The sequence below is a fragment of the Hypanus sabinus genome, chromosome 7 (genome assembly GCF_030144855.1).
Source record: "Hypanus sabinus isolate sHypSab1 chromosome 7, sHypSab1.hap1, whole genome shotgun sequence".
Taxonomy (NCBI): Eukaryota; Metazoa; Chordata; class Chondrichthyes; order Myliobatiformes; family Dasyatidae; genus Hypanus; species Hypanus sabinus.
Window position 1 is genome coordinate 56,903,679 of NC_082712.1, and position 25,331 is coordinate 56,929,009.

At 41.4% G+C, this 25,331-nt stretch overlaps 1 protein-coding gene across 3 annotated transcripts in view; it reads right to left on the reverse strand.

Moving 5' to 3' along the window:
• znf462 (zinc finger protein 462) overlaps positions 1-25,331 on the reverse strand; it is a 123,571-nt gene that overhangs the window by 55,019 nt on the left and 43,221 nt on the right. The window contains exon 1 of one of the 3 annotated variants that reach the window (XM_059974694.1): positions 18,471-18,726. The exons of the other annotated variants lie outside the window; for them this stretch is intronic. The gene's annotated coding sequence lies outside the window, so the exon portion shown is untranslated. Of the gene's footprint in view, positions 1-18,470; positions 18,727-25,331 lie in introns of those variants that run through there. 3 annotated transcript variants of the gene reach the window in all.

A 25,331-nucleotide genomic window follows, 5' to 3' on the forward strand; every position in this document is an offset into this window, starting at 1 on the left:
TTTAGCACATTGTTGTTTTATGGATGCTTATTGAGTACAAATTCTATACAGCCAAAAGACCCATAAAACTTCAGTTCTATCTTGTAGCAACATACTGCCTCATTAAGTTTAAATCAGTTATCTAAACATTCTAGATGTACCGATATAACTGGCAGAGAATGAGCATTTCAACATGTGGAGATCTAATCCATTGCAACATCAGATCTATTTCCCCGATGTGCCACAACTCTGCTTATGTAATGCAGGCTGTGAACAAAGTTGTCACTATAAGTATTCATGTGACCTTTGCAGTCTAGTGAACTGTCAATGTTTGTAGGCAGTCTGTGAACAACTGCTGAACACATACTCTTTGTCCTCTGCATGCCTCATGCACGTCTCTCTCCACATTCTGCGATGGTCTTCTTTGGGCAAAAAGGCATAATATGTTGAGGGAAGAATAGTTCACAACTGCAATGAGGGTAGCAAAGAATCCCCAGCCACTAATTCATTTAGGACACCGAGTGACCAAATAATTGAGCAAAGACAAGAATACCCATTAAGTTCACATTTCATTGCAGCAACACTAAGCAGTTCTAAACTTCATGAAGTGAAAAGCAGAGGTAGCACCTGCAGAATTGAATGCAGATAATGAAAAAATATCAAATGCCAAATACAAAATGGAAGATCAGACACAATCAATTATTAATGTAATTGATTGTGATTGATCTGCCATTCCATCACGCTAGCCTGCTTGAAAGTTCGCTCTTGTGTTAAGGAACTAGCCAGATTAGCCCATATACAAAACCTACTTCTCTGTTGCCAATCTAGAAACTACACTGAAGTTGCAGCACCATGACAGATCCTCCAGAATGTCATTCTGGTTGGTTACTGTCTCTCCTGACCTCTGGGTACAATTTCCAAAGCCTCGGAGGCTTCTCAGATGAAAAGGATGGAAATAATTTCCCTGGAAAGTTAACAGTAATTGGAAAAAAAAGGACAAGGGGATGAAAGCAGATTCAAATGCAAAAAGATGATCATTAGCATCAACATGGCCTGATGCTAAGGCAAAGTGCAAGGCACTGAGAGATAATGTTTCCTCAACATGGAGAAAACTGCAAAACCATTACAGCCCAACGCAGGCTTGGGAAAAGTAACCAGAGGCCAGGAGAGATGATAACGTCACTCTGGAGGATCTGCCATGGTGTCACACCTTCAATGCAGTTCTAGATTAGCAACCGAGGTATGTTTACCAGTGAATCAATAATGACCATTTACTAACATTAATATTCCAATAGGCAAGCACAGTAGCGACATCCACGAGAATGCCCTCAGATTGGTAAAGAACTTATCATTAGTGCTTAATGCAGTAAACACCAGCTGCTGGAGTTGGCTGGTCATAGGAGCTCCCAGATCAAGATCAGCTGAGGTGTGCACAAGTGGCAAGAGGAAAGGGTCTTGTAGGAACCTCTGCCATGATTGTAATGATGATCACTCATAATAAGGTTTAATTGTTGATAGATATCTGCTATATGCAAATTTAAACACAAAACAACTAAACTACAGTGGTTAAAACCAGGCGGGAAGGAAAACAACTACAGGTGCTCTAGATGTTGCAGCAGAGTTCCATTCCAGAGAACTGCCTGCAACCTAAACAATAAATCAATTTAAATATATTGCCACCCAGCAATATATTTAAACCAAATCATCGGCCAAACAGGGCAACATGCAGTTGAGCCAAGGCAATTAACTCACCTATTCAGATATTGCCAGGAACCAAGTTCCCAACCTGGCAGAAAATGCCTGCCGTCCACAGCAATCGACAAATCTATTCCACAGGTCCACCAGTCTTCCAAACATTCACTTGCTTGCATGGGGTATACAGAACCCAAGCGCTCATAACCTGGGGGAGGACCCATGCAGAAGACAATGTGTGGAAGGTTTACACAACATTGAGACCATAGACATAGCAGCAGAATAAGGACATTTGGCCCATCAAGTCTGCTCTGCCATTCCATTATGGCCGACGTATTATCCCTCTCAACCCCATTCCCCTGCCTTCTCCCCATAACCTTTGATGCCCTGGCTAATCAAGAACCTATCAAGCTTCACCTTAAATATATCCAATGGTCTGTGGTGATGAATTCCAAAGATTCACTATCCTAAGGATTCAATTTCACCTTTTACCAACAGAGCCACCCTGCCCCCACTGGCTACCTGCTCGGCCTTTCAATAGAATGTGAATCCTTGTATGCTAAGCTCTACTGAAGCAAACGAATAACCAGAGAAGCCCATTTTACATACCAGATAATCCACTCATGGCTGATTTCAGAATTAGGGTGAAGATTAATAACCATGATGCCAACTCAATCAAACTCCTCGATCAGAGGAATAAGCATGTACACACCATGGATTTTCTGTGGCGCAATTTGAGAGAAGCAGATTGAAATTAAGAAAACTAGCAAGACACTGAGAACATTAGACTATGTGGTTCACTGCAATGGGCTGAGGCTAGACTATCCATTATATTCATAAAGTAATAAACAGTAGATACTGTAAATCTGAAATAAAGGCATTTAAGTGTTGGGAATAACCAGCAGATCAGACATCATTTGCGCAGACAGGAACAGAACCAACATTACAAGTTGGTGATGAAAGCCCATTGACCTGATACAGTCACTTCCCAGGAATTTTTGTATACACTTTTTATAGTCTCCGAATGTCAAGCTAATAGGAAGAGGTTGATTGAAAGAGTTGAGGATAAACTGAAAAAATACTTCAACTGAATATATTACAACTATACTTAAGCAAACCTTCAGAAAGACATGAATACTTAAAGATTAATTCAGAGACATTAAGGGGCGGAGAACTTCAGATTATAAAGCAATAATGATAATCTACTCACAGACCTGTACCCTCTGCACTAAAGATTCAGAGAACATGAAATATGAGCAGTATTGAGGAGCACTGTTGAGAGTGACAGAATGACTGGATGACGTCTACAGTAGTGGAACCCAAGATCAACACAACTGCCCACTCAAAGAGATAAAAATGTTGCGGAGTAAGCGGAGTAGATGATGTACAACATACACAGCCCACATCATAAGGTTTATATTCCAACCCAAGAGGGCAAGTCTTCACTGTACAGGATGCTTCCCACAGTTAAGTAAAGATAACCCAAATTATTCTCAGCAAAAATGTTGCTATTGGTCCAGCTTTGCTCGCGAAATTGTTGATACTCTACCCCCCCCCCCCATTCACTTGCCTTGGTCCTGAATGGTTACCCCTTCAGTTGACCTTTGAATTCTATTAGTTTGCATTTTTTGGCTCTTAGAGATACATGGATGGCGCCTATTTTGATGTTTGTTTACAGAGTTATCAGATGAAAACCACGCTTCTAAAAATTCCTGTGCTTGCCTCACATTTGCCAGAGCACTTCCAGACAGAGACACCAACAACTGCACACTGAGGACCTCATCTCAATTGGGGATGAAATGTCGTCAAGCTAATTGCCAAGCTTGGCAAACACCACCACATCAAGTGCCTCAACCAGAGCCACCGATATTAACCACTGTTCATTAACGAACTACTTAAAACAAAATAAATGATGTGCTTCCATGCCAAATGATTTAAGTAGATAAAAAGTAGCTAAAGCGAAGAACAAAAAAAAAAGCCAAGGCCATCATTAAAGCCAGGAAACCAGAGAAAATTAGTGAGCTTCCATCACATCTAAGGATGGTTCAGTACCATGCCAGGGTCCTCCCATGGGGTTTGCACCTTTTCACCAGTTGTTAACAAACAGGTTATGGCAATGGAGCAAAGAGATCTGTACAAGAAAATTCTCAGCTGTGGCTCATTTTCGGTGCCTGAAGACACCAATTGTGAGGCTAAAACCTATATCCAACTATTCAGTCCTGCTGAAGGGTCTCAGACCAAAACATTGACTGCTCTTTTCCATAGATGCTGCCTGGCCTGCCGAGTTCTTCCAGCATTTTGTGCGTGTTGCTTGCTTCCAACTATAGTTCAGACTGATTAGCTACATCATGCATTGGCCCTGGCTGAGCAGAGCCCACATCACACTTATTAAGGGGGAATAAAACAAAATTTAGAGTTGATGTTTCACCTGGAATTACATCTTTTCCTTGACCGTCACTGGGAAAACACGATTATCCAATTTAGTAATCAAGTTCGTATCTCCACAGAGGAGGGCCAACACGCTATGGTATTAAATAGAGAACAGCCATGCAAAATTTGACAGCTAATAAAAAGCCAAGTCTACATTACAAAGAAAACAACATTTCTACTCGAGGCAGCTGAAGGATTTCTATCCCAGCAGTGCAGTGAAGTTAGCTACATTTGCAGAATAGGACTTTTCTGAAGTCTAATGAATCCACACTTAATGAGTAGACAGACACAAACATGGGTCCAAAACAAGACAGAATCAAAATTAAAATCATGCTTAATATATCCGGCATATTTCGTGAAATTTGTTGTTTTTCGGTAGTGTTCATGGGTTCAATGTCCATTCAGAAATCTGATGGCAAAGGGGAAGAAGCAGTTTCTAAAATTTTAACTGTGTGTCTTCAGACTCCTGTACCTCCTCCTCGATGGCAGCAATGAGAAGAGGGCATGTCCTGGTTGATGGGGGTCCTTAATGATGGGTGCCACATCTTTGAAGCATCGCCTTTTGAAAGTGTCCTCGATACTGCGGAGGCAAGTGCCCATGATCAAGCTGGCTAAGTTTACAACTTTCTGCAGCCTTTTCTGATCCTGTGCAGTGGCCATTTAATACTGGTTGGTGATGCAAAACAGTTAAAATGCTCTCCGTGGTACATCTGCAGAAATTTGCGTGTATTTGGTGACATACCAATTGTCCTCAAACTCCTAATGAAATATTGCAGCTGTTGCATCTTTGTAAAAGCAACAATATGTTAGGCCCCTGGATAGATCCTCAGATGTTGACAGCCTGAAACTATTCACCCTTTCCACTACTGATCCTTCAATGAGGACAGGTGTTTGTTTCCTTGGTTTCCCCTTTCTCAAGTCCATAATCAGTTCCTTGGTCTTACTGACATTGAGTGCAAGTTTGCTTTGCAATCCACTCAACCAGCTGATCTATCTCACTCCTGCAGGCCTCCTCGTCACCATTTGAACTTTGGCCAGCGTTGTCGCCGCCAATAAATTTATGGATGATGTTTGAGCTGTGTCTATCCAATCAATTGTAGGTGTACAGAGAGTAGAGCAGTGGGCTAAGCACATACTCTTGTTGTGCACCAATGATGTATTTCTGATCCACAGACTTGAGTCTTCTAATGAGGAAGTCAAGAATCCACTTGCAGAGGGAGGAACAGAGGCCTAGAATTGGAGCTTGCTGATTAGAACTGAAAGTATGATTGTGTTGAACACAGTTACAATCAACAAAGAGTAGTCTGACATAGGTATTTCTACTGTCCAGGTGATACAAAGCCAAGTGGAGAGCCAGTGATATTGCATCCACTGCAGACCTATTGTGGTGATAAGCAAATTTCAGCTGGTCCAAGTCCCTACTTAGGCAGGAGTTTATTCTGGCCATGATCAACCTCTCAAAGCACTTCATCACTGTGGATGCAAGTGTGACTGGGTGGTAGTCATCGAGGCAGCTCATCCTGCTCTTCCTGAGCACTGGTATAATTGTCACTCTTTTGAAGCAGGTGTGAACCTGTGACTGTAGCAGTGAAAGACTGACGATGTCCTTGAACACTCCCATCAGTGGGTTAGCACAGGTTTTCAGAGCCCCACCTGGAACACTGTCAGGGCCTGATACACTGCAAAAGTTTATCCTCTTGAAAGATGTTCAAACATCGTCCTCAGAGCCAGATGCTGCAGGGATACACACAAATGTAGCTTCATTCTCCCACTCAAAGTGCACACAAGAGGCTCATCTGGGACTAAAGCATCACAGACATTCATGTTAGCTTTCATTTTGAAGGAAGTAATGGCCTGTGAACCCTGCCAGAGCTGACGTGCATCCAATTCCATATCTAATCTCAAAACGAACTGTTTTCATCACCCTTAAATTAGCTTTCTGTAGACCGTACCTGTACTTCTTGTATAGTTCTGGATCACCGATCTTGAATTCCACAGATCCTTCCCTCAGCAGAATCTGAATTGCCTTGCTCATCCATGACGTTAGGTTTGGGTATGTCCAGTATGTTCTTGAAGGCACATACTCATCCACACATCTTGATAAAGTCGATTACAATTGTGGTATATTCGTTCAGACTCAATGATGAATCCTTGCATGTTGTCCAGTTCACAGACTCAAAGCAGTCCTGTAAACACTCCTCCATCTCCCTTGACCATAACTTTTTGGCCCTCAACACCAGAGGACAGAAAACCTTCGTGAGTACTCCACAACGAAGGATATACAAATGAGTGTGTTAACACAAGGTAATGCTGCCAAAGGAACTGCAATGGAAAATCACTGAGGAACTTCATGTAGAACACCTGGGTTTATTAATAATAAAAGGATTTTTCTAATGATCTAGCATCAACAAAAATAAAGGAAACACAGCCAATGGGTGTATGGCACGTTGGACTGCAAAACACAACCTCTTAATGTATCTGAATCAGGCCCATTTTAATAAGTCCAGTGTGAGAAAGGATTAGAAAACTTCTCAATATTAATTGAGAGTCAATATGGCTACAAGTAAAAAACATGTGGTTGCGTACTATCATACAACACTGGACTGACAAGTTAAGATCTATGCTTGCTACACACACTCTTCCTCAAATCGCTGTATCAGTCTACAGCTTAGATGGTTTCGGTTTGTACAGTTAATGATAAGCAATGCAAGCGAAAAAGTTTCACTTCTTAACCACTCAGTTTCAAATAGACGTCAGAATGTCAATGTCAACAGTGAAGAAAGTGTTCACAGAAGGTCCACTAAGGATTATTTCTAAAATGCAGGACAACACTGCACTCACAAGTATACACAAGAACAAGTACAGGAAATAAAGCACCGTCAGTCCAAGCCTGCATTGGCATTCTACGTGTTCCTATCGCCCACCTACACAGCCGATACACTATTGCCAATATACAAGTGACCCAAAAGTTGGTCTCATCCAACCCAACAGGGAAGGAAGAATGGTGGGAGGTTAGTTATTCATAGAAAACATGACATACGCCACAAAGGCATTTGGGTTTCTTGATAAATTGTATCCTGAGATCTCCTGACAGGCCACAGGAGGAGATGAGACAGGGGAATCATGGAATACCATGGGTGATGGGATTGCCTTGTGAAAACTGGGAAAAAAATTCTGTAAAATCAACATTGACAAATTAATACAAATGATTAATACCGTGGATACCAGCAAAGTCAATTGTGAGACTTAAAGAGATTCCTGCAGAGTCCAACCATCGTTCAAGGTGTTCAACATGCAGTGTTTCCAATAATGTTGAGGGAAGGCTATATTGCTTACTCAATAAAACCTGGTGAATCTTAAGCTTCAATGCTAGTAATAAAGGACAGAGAAGATCATGGGATGTTGAAACTGGTGACCAAAATTTGCAAATATAAATAGTATTGTGCAAAAGTCTTAAACACATATATATAGCTAAGACTTCTGCACAGTACTGTATATTGATTAAAATAGGAAGGTGGTAGGCAAACAGAAATAAGAGTACTTACAGAATAAGAGTATTAGCTCAGTAGTATTAAGTGTTATTTGGTAACTGAAAAGACATAATACACTACACTGTGCAAAAGTCTTGGGCACCCTATACAAATGCCTAAGACTATTGCACAGCACTGCAAGAAAATGATTTTATTAATATAGTTTTCCCTTTAACACTGCCAGCTCTAGATCAACTAACTCACTGTGCTGCAACGGTGTTTGTGGGAAGTTCCAGAGAGAAAAATCAGTGAATAGCACTTACTTAAACCACCAGAAATTTTGTAGAATATTGAGGACAGTTTGTGCATCACTCCATCTGCTCTGTGATTCACATTAATAGCAGAACACACACTTTACAGCTTTCAAATTAAGAGTTTTAAAATCTGGTAAAAATATAGTACAACTCAGACAACAGTAATATCTCTGCAAGTTAACTCATTCAGGTAGATATAATGCCTGGTGTAAGTAATCAGCCAACTCTTCGTTCACATAAATGAGTATTACCAGGGATTTTGATCAATTTAACTGAGAATTTTTATTTGTGAATCTCATACTCCTTTTTTCATAGCAAAGCCCCAAAAACAGGGAGAATTGTAAAACATAGAAAAACAAAATTCAAGAACTGAAATGTCAGTTCAAGAATATTCAATTTCCCTTTGCTCACTACTTGAACCATCTCTTACAGCTATTACAGCCAATAGTCTTTTTGAATAAGTCTCTAATAGCTGTGCAGGTGCAACACTTGCCCTCACCTCCTTGAAAAATTGCTCAAGCTGTGTCATAGTTGGGGAGCGGTGGTGGACAGCAATCTTGAGGTCTTGCCAGAGATGTTCAGTCGGGTTAAAGTCAGGACTGACTGGTCCACACAAGGACATTAATTTTCTGTTCTGACAGTCTGCGCTGGGTCCTTACCCCGCTAAAAGACAAACTTCCTCCCCTGTTTAAGCTTTATAGTAGAGGCTAGCAAGGTTTTATTCAGGATCTCTCAGTATTTAGTAGTACTCATCTTCCTATCAAACCTGACAGAATTTCCAATCCCTACTGCTGGGAACCATCCCCATAGCATGATGCTACCTTCACCATAATTTACAGTAGGGATGCTGTTACCTGGCTGATGCACAAGTCTGATCAAGCCTCGTACACCACTTTAAAAAAAAGCACATCCTTTCCCATAATGACTTTGCAAAGCGTTACTTAGAAGATGCCGTAAAGATGTGAAAGAAGATCTTGTGATTGGATGGGACTAAAGTAGAACTTTTAGCCTCAACACTAAGCGGCATGTGCGGTGTAAATCTGTGAAAAAAAGAGCATGTGATTCACAAATAAAACTTCAGTTAAATTGATCAAAATACCTAGTTGCAATACTCACTTATGTGAACAAGAGTTGCGGACTGAATACTTCTACAAGGCACTGTAAGTAACCACTCTGAACACAAATGATCCACAAGGGAGGCAATGAAATCCTAGGGATGTTTCGTTGCACCAGTCTGATGTGGCCTTTATCCAACATTTACAATAAGCATTCTCGAAGGTGAGGGCAACAGTTGGGGGTCAATGGGCAGTAATTGAGGATGATTACTTTTCCCCATTTAAGGTATTAATCATGCAAATTCTACATTTGTCAAGCAGAAATTAACTGTTGTAAAGTGATGCCTAAATTAGGGAATTTCCTCCCTGAAGGCACTTTATCTAAATGATTCCAGAGAGTGGAATGTCATTCACCCACACGCATCATCACTTTCAGAAAGGTTGGCATTCCCACAGTTTTAAGTCCCAAGATTCATGAGATTCACAGTAAGTAAATTATTTCTGTAATATTGCCACTGTTGTAATGCACAAAGAAATGATAAGTCAGACTGCTCCTGGACACATCGGAATGAGAGCAATGATGGAACGATACTTCAACGCACCTTTCAGTAAGGTTAACTGAGGTTTAAATGATGACCCTAGGACAGTACAGCCTTGCTCTTCCTCAAAATAATACCATTGGTTCTTTGAAGTTCAAAGTAAAATTTATTTTCAAAGTACATATATGTTACCATATACCAACTTGTCGTTCATTTTATTGCAGGTATTTACAAGAAAATACAATAGAATTTATTAAAAACTATACATAAACTAAGTCTGACAAATAGCCACTGTACCAAAAAAGACTGTGCAAATAAAAAAGTAATACTGATAACATAAGCTTTGATCTTTTGAAAGAATCTGTAGGTTGCAGAATAAGTTCCGGCTGTGGTGACTGAGTTATCCATGCGGGTGCAGAAGCCTGAAGATTACAGGTTAATAACTGTTCTTGAACCTATTGGTACGGGACCCAAGGCTTCCTTACTTCCACACCTACCACGGTCTGAATACTCTCTTTGGGGGCAGGTCTGATGTTGGATGCTGTTTTCTTGCGGGAGCACTGTAAATGATCAATGGTAGCAAGGCTGGGCTGCATCCACCACTTTCTATGGTCTTTTCCATTCCTGGCCATTGGTATTTCCATTCCAGGCCATGATGCAACTAATTAAGATACTCTTGCCTGTGCATCCATAGAAGTTAGTCAAAGTTTTCTGAATCTATGCAAACTTCTAAGCAAGTAGAGGTGCAGTTGTGGCTTTTACATACACTCAATGATGGCACATTCAACACCTCAGTATTCCTTAAATACATCATTGGAAAGGTCAGCCTAGCATGTGGAACAGGGACTTAAAGCCATAGGCCTCTGATCCCTAGGAAACGAAGCACACAGCCTCAACTTGTACATGAGCATGCATTCCATGAAAGGTGGTAAACACAAGTTACATGTATGGGTGAATTTCATTTTATAAACATGCATATGTGTAATTTATTGGCTAATGGTCATCATCAGCAAATTCCAATGCAGCAATATGACAAAGAATTTAGTCAGTGTTTCAACTGCAGATCCACCACACGTCCGCAATGAAGTTCACCAGAAGAGAACAGTCTGTGACATTTTGGCCTCTTTTGTTCTTCCACCCTCAGCTGCCCAGGCGCATGCAATACACAAGGGCTTCCCTTGTTCATTGCTGACAAACTTTCCATCCTTTCACAAGCTGATTTCATCAAACTCTTAACAGCCTGTGGCAGCACAAAATCCCAGAAATGACCTTGTGTCCCTACAGCAGTACATCGGAAATTGGTGATGCATCAGCTGAACAGCCTGAGCACCTTTGTGCTGCATATCTAGAATCCAAGGAGAGCAGGCTTGATGGGCTGAATGGCCTAATTCTTTGTCTCATGGTCTTAAACATGTCTCCTCCTCCAAAAGGTTTCTTAATCCCCATTTCACAGATTGGGTTTGTGCCCTAGTTCCCTCCATTGCCCCGCGATCTCTGTCTGAAAGCCCTTGGTCACATTGTTTCTTTCAGAAAGGCCTCAGTCAAGATTTCCTTCTGGAAGCCAAGCTCCCAGCATTTTGGGATTCCCAAGTATAGCACTGGGGCTGTTGTCAGTGGAGGCAGCACTCACAGAACCACTTTGGCAAAAGAAAAAACATCACAGCCAAATCTCCCATCTTCCAAACAAGGACTTCCAAACTGGCTGAACCTGGTTGAATCCTAACAAACCACTGTATTTGGCCCAAATTCTCTGTGCAATCACACACCCATTTATACTAATCATACATTAATCCTGCACCTTTTATCCTCCCCACATTCTGCTACCACTTACACAATAGGGGGCAATCCACAAAGCTAATTAAATCTACCAACCCACATTTCTCCAAGGAGAAAATCTGAGCACTCCGAGGACATCCCACACAATCACACGGAGAATCTGCAAACTTCGCGGACAGAGTCGCACTGAACTCTAGTATACCACAGCAGAAGCAACACAGTTGCACTGGATGGGCAAATACTGGAATTTCAAAAGGTCTAGAATACAAGAGCAGGGATGAGATGCTAAGGCTTTATAAGACACTGGTGAGTCCTCACCTTGAGTAATGTTAACAGTCCCAGGCTCCTCATCTAAGAAAAGATGTGCTGGCATTGGAGAGGGTTCAGCGGAGGTTCACAAGGAATATTCTTGGAATGAAAGGGTCATCATGTAAGGAACAATTGATGGCTCTGGGTCTGTACTCGCTGGAACTTATAAGAATGAAGTGGGATCTCATTGAACGCTATTGAATGTTGAAGGGCCTATTCAGGGCAGATGTGGAAAGGATGTTTCCCGAGGTGGGGGAGTATAGGACAAGAGGGCACAGCCTCAGGATAGAGGGGCATCCATTTAAAAGAGGTACAGAGAAGATTCCTTAGTCAGAATGAATTTGTGGAATTTATTACTACAGGTAGCTGTGGAGGCCAGGTCGCTGGGTGTATTTATGGCAGAGCTTGATAGATTGATTGGAGACGGCATCAAAGGTTACAGGGAGAAGGGTGGGGAGTGGGGCTGAGGAGGGGAAAAAAGGATCAGCCATGATTGAATGGTGGTGCAGATTTGATAGGCTAAATGGCCTAATTCTACTTTTACATCTTATGGTCTTAAGAGGCTGTCAGTGATAGAACATCTGCCCAAATATCTAACATTGGTCATGCTCTGGTGATGGGGTTTAGAGTATTTTACTCACTTGCAAAACTGTTTAACAAGAATGTGTATGTGTCGACCAATCTAATGATATCTTTCAATACATTTCAATCAGCATTGTATGAGAAAAGTATTTTCCTTTGGGATTTAGCAGAATTTAGTTTAATGAAAATGCCTTCACTCAGATGATGGTGATGATCCAGAACTCACGCATGGGTACTTCAAGCAATAGTCTCAATAGAGGTGAAGTAGCTGGATAAGCCTATTGTTCTGGGACCTGCACACTACTGTTCAGGAGACAGAAAGCAAGTTTAGTTTGGATGATTCTGTATCGGGTACATTAACATGACAGCTGAATGGCCCCCTTTCAGTGCCCAAGATTTCTATGAATCTGGAAACTATGACCTTGGAGACATTTGCTACAGACAGAAAAACATCCATGTTAATAATCAACAACATCAATGTAGTTTGACATATTTCCAGGTTAGCTATTTCAAAACCGGAGAGAGTGGCAAGTGTGTTTCATGTATAACACTGTCTTTGCCAAGACTATCAAAGTCACTGAAGTCTCTAGCCACATGATGCATAAGACAATTAATAAAGACAAGTTAAAGTCATCTGTTGCTCCTTAACCACAATCACCCTAATACCTGTGTGCAACATTCAAAGTACATGTATGGTACATTATACAACCCTGAGATTCATTTTCCTGTGGGTATACTCAACAAATCTATAGAACAGTAACTACAACAGGATCAATAAAAAAAAATGACTGCAGACGACAAACTAGGCAAATGCAAATATAAATAAATAGCATTAAATAATAAGAACATGAGATAATGAGTCCTTTAAAGTGAGATCATTAGCTGTGGGAACATCTCGTTGGATGTGCAACTGAGTGTAGTTATCCCCTTTTGTTCGAGAGCTGGATGGTTGATGGGTAGTACCAGTTCTTGAAACTGGTGGTGTAACTCCTGAGGCTCTTGTACTTTTTTACCTGATGGTAGCAGTGAGGAAAGAGCATGGCTTGGGTGGTGGTGGGTCTCTGATGATGGATGCTGCTTTCTTGTATTGCAACCACAGCTTTGTCTTAATTATCCAGTTAACAAGTACTATGGCTACACTTAATATGTATTGTGGGTTTTTAATCTTACAAGTATTATCATGTCCTTTTTGTCTCTACACAAATGGGAATCTCACCAGATAAATCCATACATTTCATTGTTTTTTGTCACTGGATAGTATGCTTCTAAGACAATGAGATATCGAAGCAGAATTGGGAGTCTAGTGCAGAAATTACAGGGGTCCTGGCGGAGATATTTAAAACATCCTTAGCCACTGGTGAGGTGCCAGAAGACTAGAGAATAGCTAATGTTATTTTGTTGTTCAAGAAAGGCTCTAAGAATAAGCCAGGAAATTATAGACCAGTAAGCCTGACGTCAGTAGTGGGTAAACTACTGGAAGGTATTTCAAGGGACAGGATATACAAGTATTTGGAAAGACGGGGCCTGATTAGGGATAGTAAACATAGTTTTGCGCATAGTGGTTCATATCTAACCAATCTTAGGAGTTTTTCCGAGGAGGTTACCAGATTGAAAGAATAAATAGAAAATTTACAAAGTTGGTTTTGGAACTTGAGGACCCGAGTTTCCAAAAGGTTTTTTTTTACCTCCTGGAGCATAGGAGAGTGAGCAGATGTGGGCTTGATTGCAATTATTTAAGAAAATTAACGACAGGTACATGGATGGAAGGGATATGGAGGGATATGATCCAGGTGCGAGTCAATAGGATTAAGCAGAATAAGTATTTGGCATGAACTAGATGGGCTGAAGGACCTATTACTGCATTGGAGTGCTCTACAACTCTAATTAGCCTATTCTGCCCATCAAGTCTGCTCCCCGATTCAATCATGGCTATATTATTTTTAATCCCATTTTTCCCCAAACCCATAACCCCCTTACCAATCAAAAACTTATCAATCTGCACCTTAAATACACCCAACGACTGGTCTCCATTGCACTTTGTGAAAATTAATTCTGCAGATTTAACACCACCCTCTAGCCAAAGAGATTCCTCTTCATATCAGTTTTAAAGGTATACCTTTACTCAGAGACTGTCGTTGGATCCTAGAGCATGCTACTAATGGAAACATCCTTCCAAGTCCCCTCCACCCAGGGCTTCCAATATCTGAGAGGTTTCTATGAAAAGACACTCCCTCCATCCTTCTGAACTTCGAATACAGGTCGAGACATCAAATCTCCTCAGAAGAGACTCAGAGAATAATAGTTTTCATTGGCTGTGACACAGAAAATGAAAAAATAAAAGGAGGAAAAGGGACCAGTTGGTCCCTTTTGCCATCAAGCATAATGACAGTTCCAGCATTTCCATGTTCTGTCCAACTTCTTCAACCAAAGCCTCAATCTTGTATAGATATCAAAGGCTGAGAAAGCTCTGAACAGAGTCCTAGATGTCCTCAGACTGTGACTAGCTCTTCAGTTAGAGCAACAGGCCATTGACATCGGCCCTCTCACATCTTCTCTAAAAATAGTGTGTTTCATATTTCAGTTTCGGAATGTCACTGAGCTTTACAACAAACACCACCACCTGAGCAAATTAACCATCTACATTAGGCCTCAGAATGAGCAAATTGGCCTTAGAATTTTTAAAAATGCTCCTTTATAATTAATTTAAGGTATATCATTAACCTACTGTGTTGAAACACCAGCGACATTTAAACAATGGGCCAATATTGCTCTTTGAAAAGCAATGCTCTCAGAAGACCCTGGGTAATGAGCTGATCTTTAATGGATCAACGCTCCATTAACCTATTTTTGAAGTAAAATCCTTCACTACAAATACAAATGGTTTATAACATCCCTTCCAAAATAAATGTTGAGATTTCCTCTCAACCATTGATGAAACTTTGTTTCAAGTGAAAGAACACTGAGAAATTGAAGGTACACTGGGTCTTGGAAGCCCTTATCCATACTTGGGCCTGGGAATTTGATAAAGTGCCCTCTCTCAAGGTGCAAGGATTTTTTTTGTACAAATTTCCACAAGCTGATAACATTTCAAAGGAAATATACAACCATTTCACACTGAGCGCGCACAACCTGTCAAATATTGGAGTGAGATCATCAAGTTTACAGGATGGTCTGGTTATGTGAATACAACTTAAAGGAAGCCTGTAGATGGATGGTTGGGAGGACAGCAGATGGTGGGACTGGTGAGTTGTCCTTCCCTTCTGAATTTGTTAATCTAGGTTCAAGTTGAGTTTATTGTCATATGCACAAGTACAGCAAGTTATCAGTCCAATCAATACTTAAAAATAAACTAATTTATAGATGCAAAGAAAACAACTCACTTGCAGCAACATTATGAGCATGTAGATTCAAACATACAGAACATAATGGAGAAAAAGACTGCAGAAAGACAATCAGAGGCGAGTCAACTTGGTTGTGCAAGTGGACCACAGTCTTCTTTTGCTGAGGTAGAGTTAGGGATGTTCAAGAACCTGATGTTTGTGGGTGAGAGCTTGTTTTAGATAAAGATATAGCCTTGTAGAGAAAAAGAAAAAAAATTGAAACACTCAGTGGGCCAGGCAGCACCTGTAGAAACAGAAGTATAGTTAATCTCTCAGATCCAAGGCACTTCATTAGAAATGCTCATCCAAAATGACTCGTTTCACCTGCCTAAAATGCTGAGATTCAAGCGTTTTGTGTTTTAATTTTTGATTTCCAGCACTTAATAGTTATTATCTGATCTGGAACTGGAAGTCGTTAACGACAGTCACTTCCAATGAGATATGGAGAAAAGTTTTGTTTTGCAGTCATAGATAGAGTCACGGAGCACAGAAACAAGCTCTTCATGCCAACCGAGACACCCCACCCAATAGTCCCATTGCCAACGCAATGCATGTAATCATCTAAACCTTTCCAATCCATGTACCCGTGTCAATGCATTTTAAAAGCTGTTATTGTACATGCCTCACCCACTTCCTCTAGCAGCTAATTCCACAGACACCAACCTCAAGTCCATTATACCCAACTCAGGGAAAATAACAATGCATTCGCCGTGCCTAAGCTCTTCTTGATTATAAAAACCATGAAGTCTACTTCCCAGTCTCCCACACTCGACAGAATAAAGTCACAGCCTGTCTAACAGTCTCTCTAGTCCTGTCAGCATCGTTATACATCTTTTCAGCATTCTTTCCAGAAGAATAACATCTTTCCTATAGGTAGCACAAAATTTGAAGTATGGCGTAACCAGCTTTCTGTATAACCCCATGACCTCACAACTGTTATACACAAATGCCCTAGCTCATGAAGACCAGCGTGCTCAGCATGCAAAAGCCTTCTTCACCACCCAGCCTACTTGTGACTCTACACATACTTCTACCCCTGCTGTTCACTGTTAAAGTCTTACCTAGACTTGACTTTCCAAAATGCAACATCTTGCATTTACCCAAACTAAACTTCATTTGACATTCCTCGGCCTACTTACTCGACTGATCTAGATTCCATTGTAATTTCTGATAACCTTCTTCAATTTAGTGTCATCTGTAAATTTACTAACTGTGCCTTTCGTATCCAAATCATTGATATAAGATTACAAACGAGAATGGGCTCAGCAAACCACTGGTCACAGGTCTCCCATGCGAAAAACAACTCATACCACCCACTACCATCAAGCCAACAGCACATCCACTTAGCCAGCTCTTCCTGGTTCTCAATCTAACCTTCCAAAGCAGCCTACCAAGACCTTACTGAAGTCCATATAAACCATGTCTATCTCCCTGCACTTATCAACCTTTTTGGTTACCTCTTGGGGAAAGAAACCTCAAACAAGTTCCTAGGATGTTACCTCCTATGCACAAAACCATACTGACTACCTCCAATCAACTCCTGTCTTTCCAGATATACATACATCTCTCAGAATCCTTCCTATGACTTACCTATCATAGGTGTTAGACATACTGTCAATAGTTCCCAGGTTTTTCTTTGCCATCCATCTTCAATAAAGGCACATCATTCGCTGCCCTCCAGTCTCAGCATCTCACCCATGACTAACAATGGAGCAAAAATCTCAGCTCAGCCAGATCTCCCACACTTCTCCAGCCTTCCACAGCATTCTTGGATAAACCTGATTAAGCTCTGGAAATTTCCCTACTTTCATACCAATTAAGACATCCAGCAAGCACTTCCTCTACTGGAATTCAGACTAATTCCACAATGGCGCCATTTACTTTTCCCAGTTCTGAAGTCCTCAAGTCTTTCTCCATAGTAAAAACAGAGGAGAAATATTCATTAAGGACCTTACCGATCTCTTGAGCTTCCATATAAAGGTGTCCCTGTTTGTCTTTGAAGGGCGCTATTCTCCAAGGACATCAAGCAGTAAAAATGAAAACATATAGGATAGAATGTTAATGTTATGCAGAAAGTGCAGTGCAGGTAGATAAGGTGCAGTCGACTGGATGGTCCAAAGTTCATCTTTTAGTATATGAGACGCCCATTCAAGAGTCTGCGAACAGTGGGATAGAAGCGGTTGTCGAATTTGATGGCATGTGCTTTACAAGCTCAGTCTCATGGCCTTGTAATGTTTGGCAAAGACAAAGGGCTTCAATCAAAAAAGAAGCTTCCTCAACTTCCTTTATGGTAGAATGAACCCAGAGTTATCAAATAAATAACACAAAAGTGAGTGTAAATGTTTGACTATACCAGTAAAGACAACCATCCATTTGGAAGAAAATAATGCAACATTCTCATTATCCACAAGCGTTTAATTGGTGCAACTGTATGCACCAGCTACTTGGACCTCGCAGAGTTACAACAGAAATACTCCGCTTCTTAAACAAGATCATATATCGAGAAAGATGCCTCCTTTTCCCCCTGAATCCTCATGGGAAGGGTGGTGGGGGAGATTGGTAACATTAAACCGACAAAGATCTCTGTTTAAAGTTCTATATTTATTTATTTCAGAAGTCTTTTTGTTGGATATTCCTGAAAGAATTTATACACTATAGTTATCTACCACAATCCAATTTGCTCTCCCACTACCAACGCATTTTCTACCCCCACCCATCAGGCGCACTAAAGTAGGGTCAGGGTGTGAGGAGAGAAGTGGTCCATGCATGACCTGCCAGCAACAACATACCCAGACACGTAATGTCATCTTAAATGTTCTCCAGATCCTGCTCATGCTAATCTGCATGTTAAACCATCCACCCCTAGCAGCACAGCAGGGCTTTGTTGAGGGGGGATAAAAAACAGCAAATCCTGCAAATTTTCAACCACATTTTCTTTACTTACTGGCGAAATTCAGCTCCATTTCCCTCCATCTTCATTCACACTCCTCCATCTTCTGCATGGTGTTATAACAAGGGAGGTTATAATCCTAGTGCAGTTCAACTGCAGAACCTGTACAATGAACCATTTCACATACATGAGGACCTGCCAATGCCCTGCATATAACAAAGGAAATCTAGACGCACACCTTCAGGGAACTATGGTTCCTACATCTACAAAATAAATAATAAAAATTGGAGAGCAAAAGAGAGGAGAGAGAGAAAGCTTTCCCAACAGGGATCTGGATCAAATTACAGCACACACAAAAAGGAGAGGCCCCACCCCATTCTTCTTCAAGGCAGGCCAGCACATCATTGAACAAATCTCAAGGCTGTCTTTCTCTCTCTCTCTCTCACTCACTCGCTGTGTGGCTCCTGCTTTTACAGAGAATTAGCAGATCATTCAAGTCCTCTCACCTCCCCACCCACCAGCTCCTGAGCTCCCCTGCTCAAAGTAGATCAGCTTGCAGCAACCATCAGATGTTGTGTGCGAGAGCGAGGGCAGAGAGAGAGAGAGAGAGACAGACACAGTATCTGCTGCCTCGTCAACACAGCTTTAAGACGCACACACACACAATAAAGCTTCCTAGTCCTCTGAGCTTCAGGAGCAGCCATTTTACCTCCAGACGTTCCATCAGCTCCTAGCAGTTCAAGCCTCCAGCCAGCTTCACAACATGGCCCCACTTATCTCACACACATCTCAAGCAGCTAAGGCACTGTGAAAATAGTGTTTCAAATTCCAAGCTAGCTCCTCTTGCCAATACCTTGCAGAGAGAAATGTCAAGCAATGTTCCTGCCTCTGGGGAGGTGGTTTATTTCACGTAACTCCATCCCCCTCCCCACCTCCAAAAAAAATACAACCACCACGTTTATTCCTCAAGTATTTGTGTCTCACGTTGCAAAACCATGCATCTCTCAGTCGCCTTGAAAAGGTGCTATTTACCGAAACGGGTGCACTGAGAGGCAGATGCATGATTGAAGCTGAAGAGCAATTTCTTTTAATACATGGCCATGTGCCTCTGCAACCCCCCCCCACCCCCGCCCCGCCACCCAAGGTAACTGCTGTGTCCTGTGTCCTGTGTTTCAGCTTTGGTACTAGAAGCCAGAGGAAACAATTCCTGCACAACTCTAGCCACCTTCAATGGCTCTTGCAGAGAGAGAGAGGGAGAGAAAAAGAGGCCGTCTGACACCATTCGTCAAATTCCAAAGTTTAATGACCTCTGTTAATCAGCAGCCAGCAAAATCTCCCAGCAGTCAGAAGTGCCCTCTAAACAACTGCACATACAAACACACACATATACGCACAGTGTATACATGCACATACATTAGCATGCACTAAAACAAATGCCTATAAAAGGTCATGCACACACATTCTCTTTGTGCAGGTGACCATCTTTTGCTTTTTAAGTCTTCATTGTTCGGGAGTAGAAGCTTGAAATTCTGTCATCAGTTCTGCTCCACCACAAAAGTTATCTGCATTCCTTCCACCCACCGTCCCCTGGTGTGTACACAATGGGTTAAAGCCCAGCACCTAGGCAATGCCTTTAAGAGATCATTCAGAGAAGATAAAAAGCGAACTGTTCAAAAAGGATTGTTAATCAGCAAAATACCAAAACACAATGGGCCAGCTCAGATTCACTTCCAGCTTCTCATCACATTAGCCAGCTTTTTCCTAAGGAATACTTGCCCATTATATTCCCGTTCTTTTGGGAAACACTTTTCCTCTCCCCATCTACTAATAATTGTGCCTTCTTGTTTATCAGTCAAACAATACAGATTCTGTTAATGTACCATTTAACCACCATTGGTTAACATACTTCCCAGCCCTGAGGGACTGGCTGAGAAGGTTCAACAAAAGTCTGCAGTTCATCAACCAAATATCTTTAACATCATTACTATTGAATTTGGTAGAGTGAAATTCAAATCAAAGCATAGTTAATGTGGTTAAGTAATGTTGTTACAAACAAGGGAATGGCTTGAGAACAAAGGCAGATTTACTAATAATTACCAAACCACAGCCTCCCCTAATGCAAATACACCAAGACCCCTCAAAGTTGCATTTAAAAATGAGTTATGGCTTAGCTTTTTTACACTAATACTTCAAAATGTTATTATTGCAATCAAGGATGATCATCGAAACACAGGAAAATAACATTTACAAATGCAGTCAAGGCTAGAGGTAATAACACACAGGATGCTATCACTGTTGATAAATTGGTTTATTATTGTCACGTGTGCTGAGATATAGTGGAAAAACTTTGTTTTGCATGCCATCCATAGAGATAATTGCATCACATCAGTGCATTGAGGTAGTACAAGAGGAAAAGTAATATCAGAATGCAAAATTAGGTGTTCGGTTACAGAGAAAGTGCAGTAATAAGGTGCAAGGCCAAAAGGAAGTAGATTGTGAGGTCAACAAGTTGAAGTCAAATTTATTCTCATGTGCACAAATACCTGTATACAAAGGTGTAATGAAAATTATTTGCAGTATCACTGACACATAATCAGCATTCACAAGAAAAACACAAATTAACCAACTTTTGCAATAAAGAACAATTAGAACAATGTAAAAGTACAGGGAGACTGTTCAATAGACTTATAACAGCAGGACAGAAGCTGCCCTTGGGGCCAAGTGGCATACACTTTCACACTTGGGTATCTTGTGCCCAATGGAAGATGGCAATAGAATGTCCAGGGTTTTTGATTATGCTGGCAGCATGAAGTACAGACAGAGTCCAAGGAAGGGAATCGGGTTTCTGAGATGGACTGAGCCATGTCCACAACTCTGCATTTTCTTGTGGTCCTAACCAGGACAATTGCCATAACAAGCTGCCATGAATCTAGACAACACACACAAAATGCTGGAGGAACTCAGCAGGCCAAGCAGCATCCATTGAAAAGAAAATTGTTGACGTTTTGGGCTGAAACCCTTCGGCAGGAGTGGAGAAAAAAGCTGAGGAGTCCTCAGTCCGGCCGTAGGATTTCAGCCCAAAACATTGACAATACTCATTTCCATGGATGCTGCCTGGCCTGCTGAGTTCCTCCTGCAGTTTGTGTGTGTTGCTTGGATTTCCAACATCTGGAGAATCTCTTGTTTGTGATGAATCTAGATATCAGGAGCAAGAGAGTAGCCAGGGAAAGAATGGGACCCTTTAGGGAACCAAAAGAGTAAACTGTATGTGAAGCCAGGCACTGTCTGAACTGAATGTTTCTCAGCTGGGTATGGAGGACAGAGCCCACAGAGGGATATGTGAATAATCTGTGGGCAGGTCAGTTTTATAGCAATGTACAATGTCATGGCAGGCGTAAGATAAATCCCTAGGGCTGGGTGAGATCTAACCAAGGATGCTAAGGATAGCAAGAAAGTAGATATTTGCATCTGTTAGCCACAGATTGCACACCAGTAAACTGGAAGGTAGCTGATGTTATTGTGTTGCTAGCAGCGAAAAGCCGCACAACTACAGGTGGGTCAGCCTTTCATCAGCATTTTGGAAAATCACTGGGGAAATCCTATGAGATGGGATTCATGCTTATTTGCAAAAAGCAACGTGTAATCAAGGATACAATATAGCTTTCTGCAGGAAAAATCCTGCCTCATTAATTCAAAAGGGGTTGTTTTTGAGGAAGTATCCATGAAGACATTGTCTACAAGGACTTTAGTAAGGTGTTTGAAAAGGCCCTGCTTGGTAGATTGGTCCAGAAGATGTTAAGTCATATGAGATCAAAGGCAAGTTGGCTAAATAGATACAAAACTGGGCTGGTGGTCGGTGGCAGACGGGTGTGGTAGCAGGGTACTTAACTTTGTTTGCAACTCTGTGAACAGTGCTGAACTGCGGGGATTAATGCTGGGACCTGTGATGTTTGTGACTGTATCTTGTACAAATATTCACCCCTTAACCCTCTCTTCACATATATTACAATCACGGATTCTGATCAACTTAATTGAAAAATTTTATTTGTGTATCACATGTTCCTTCCCCCCCCCCCCCACACACACACACACACAGCCCCACCCAAAACAGGGAAGATTGTAATGCATGAAAACTAAAAAAATTAAGAACTGAATTGTCAGCAGTTTAAAAATATTCATCCCCTTTTACTCACTACTTAGTTGAAAAACCTCTTGCAGTTACTACAGCCAGTAGTTTTTTTTGATAAGTCTCTACTAGCTTTGTGCAACATGGAGCAAGATTTGCCCATTCTCCCCTGCAAGATTTCTCAAGCTGTGCCAGGTTAGTCGGGGAGCAGTAGACTCTGACTGGGCCACTCAAGGACATCAATTTTCTTCAATTGAACCAACTCCATGGTTGCTCTGGCAGTGTGCTTTGAGTCGTCGTCCTGCTGAAAGACAAACTTCCTCCCTGGTTTAAGTTTTCTGGCAGAGACTGGCAGTTCTTTTTAAATCCAGAAGTTCCCTGACCAGATTTCCAGTCTCTTCGGCTGAAAAGCATCCCATAGCATGAGACTACCTTCCACCATACTTTACAGTAGGGATGGTGTTACCTGGCTGATGTGAAGTATTAGATTTATGCTACACATATTAGAAACACAGAAAACCTAGAACACAATACAGGCCCATCGGCCCACAAAACAGTGCCAAACATGTCTTTACCTTAGAAATTAACTAGGGTTACACATAGCCCTCAATTTTTCTGAACTCCATGTACCTGTCTATGAGTCTCTTAAAAGACCCTATCATATCCGCCTCCATGACCATCACCGGCAGCCCATTCCACGCACTCACCACTCTCTGCGTAAAAAAACTTAATCCTGACATCCCTTCTGTACCTACTTCCAAGCCCTCTCGTGCTAGCCATTTCAGCACTGGGAAAAAGCCTCTGACTATCCACACAATCAATGTCTCTCATCATCTTATAATCCTCTATCAGGTCACCTCTCATCCTTCATCACTCCAAGGAAAGAAAGGCAGAGTTCACTCATCCTATGAGTGATCCTATGGGAGGCATGCTCCCCAATCCAGGCAACATCCTGGTAAACCTCCTTTGCACCCTTTCTATGGTTTCCACCTTACCCAGGTCTCAGTCATCATCGAAAATCGATGAACAGTCGGAGGTGGTTTCCACATCCTTCCTTTAGTGAGGCGACCAGAACTGAGCAGAGTACTCCAAGTGGGGTCTGACCAGGCTCCTATATAGCTGCAACAACCTAGAGTTCAGGGTCCCATCATTGGTGAGTCCATGGGTTGATACTGAAAACTGAAGCCGGTTGATTAGACTGATCAGCGAATCTGGACATCTAGGATTGGTTAGTGTTGAGTCCAGTAAGTTCCACTTTAGTCTTATCTGACCACAAAACATTCTTCCACATCTTTACAGAATCCTCTTAAGTGACGCCTTGCAAATTCTTACTGACGAGCATATGTTTTTTTTTTAAAAAAGCCAGGGTTTCTTTCTTGCCACTCTTTCATAAATACCCTTTTTGCGCAAGACCTTAGATATTGTGGTGCCATAAACTTCATCTCCAGTTGCAGCCACTGACCTCTGGCATCACAGTAGCTTCTCTTAGAAGTACCATTCTTATTCAGCAACTATGTTTGGAGCGGTGGCCTGACCAAGACAGTGTGGCTGTGGATTCATATTTTCTTTACTTTTTCCATGATGGACTGCATCTAGCTCTGCCTTTGAGATGGTCTTGAACCCTTCCTCAGGTTTATGCTTCTCTATTATCATTTCCCTGACTTGTCCTGAATGCTCTTGTCTTCATTTAGGTTTGGTCTGCTGAAAATCTACCAGACTGTCAGAACTTACGGGGGTGGGGGGAGAGGGCATTTATTCTTATGAATTCATTAAAATCTGGTGATCCTTCAATTTTCTACATTAACAAATTGGATGAGTGGGTAAGGTACTATACAGTATGGCACCTGAGGAAATTTAGCATAGTAATGAGAAAGGCAATGAATACTTTTTCCACCTCACAGTTTTGGTTTTTAATTTTTAGTAAATTGTTGACAGATTTTGGAAATTTTCTTTTTGATTTCACATGATGCAGAATGTTTTTTCAAATTAGCTCAAAAAATCCTACGTCATTATATTTTAAATTTAGAAAATGAGACAGTAAAATGTGAAAATAGTTGTGGGGGCTGAATATTGTATTTATCAACCACTTGAATATGAATGCAGAAGATACGTTAAGTTTCCAGAGAATACTAAATTCATGGTGATGTAGAAAGGTTAAGGATATAGGTCAGATGGAAAACTGGGCAGAGTACTGGCAAATGAAATTTACTCTCAACAAGTGCAAGGCAATGTAATTTTGGGAAGTCAAATGAAGGTAGGTCATATACAATAAGTAGTAGGGCATTAAGGTAGGTTGATAGGATTCAAGTGCAGTTCCCTGAAAGTGGAAACACAGGTAGGCAGGATGGAGAAGACCACATACAGCAAGCTTAACTTAATAAACAGGATATACATTGCAACAGTAAAACAATCAGACAGCACCTGGAGCACTGTGTGCAGTTCAGATCACCACACGAAAGACGAGATGTGGTTGTGCCGAAGAGAGTGTAGTAGAGGAAACTCACAAGGATGTTGCCTGGATTAGAGGACTAATTATGGAGAGAAATTAGATAGGCTGAGACTGTTTTTCCTGGAGCTAAGGACCTTGAGTAGAAAGTATCTTTGTTCACATTCACTGGCAGGTATCTGGAACGTGCTTCCAGAGAAAGTGGTGGTTTCAGATGCAATCATTACGTCTAAAAGACATCTAGACACTCAGCTAAATAAGCGAGGAAAAGGATACAGACCAAGATGCAGTCAAATTGGTGAAAAGATTGGCATGGACATCTGGGCTGAAGAGTCCATTTCTG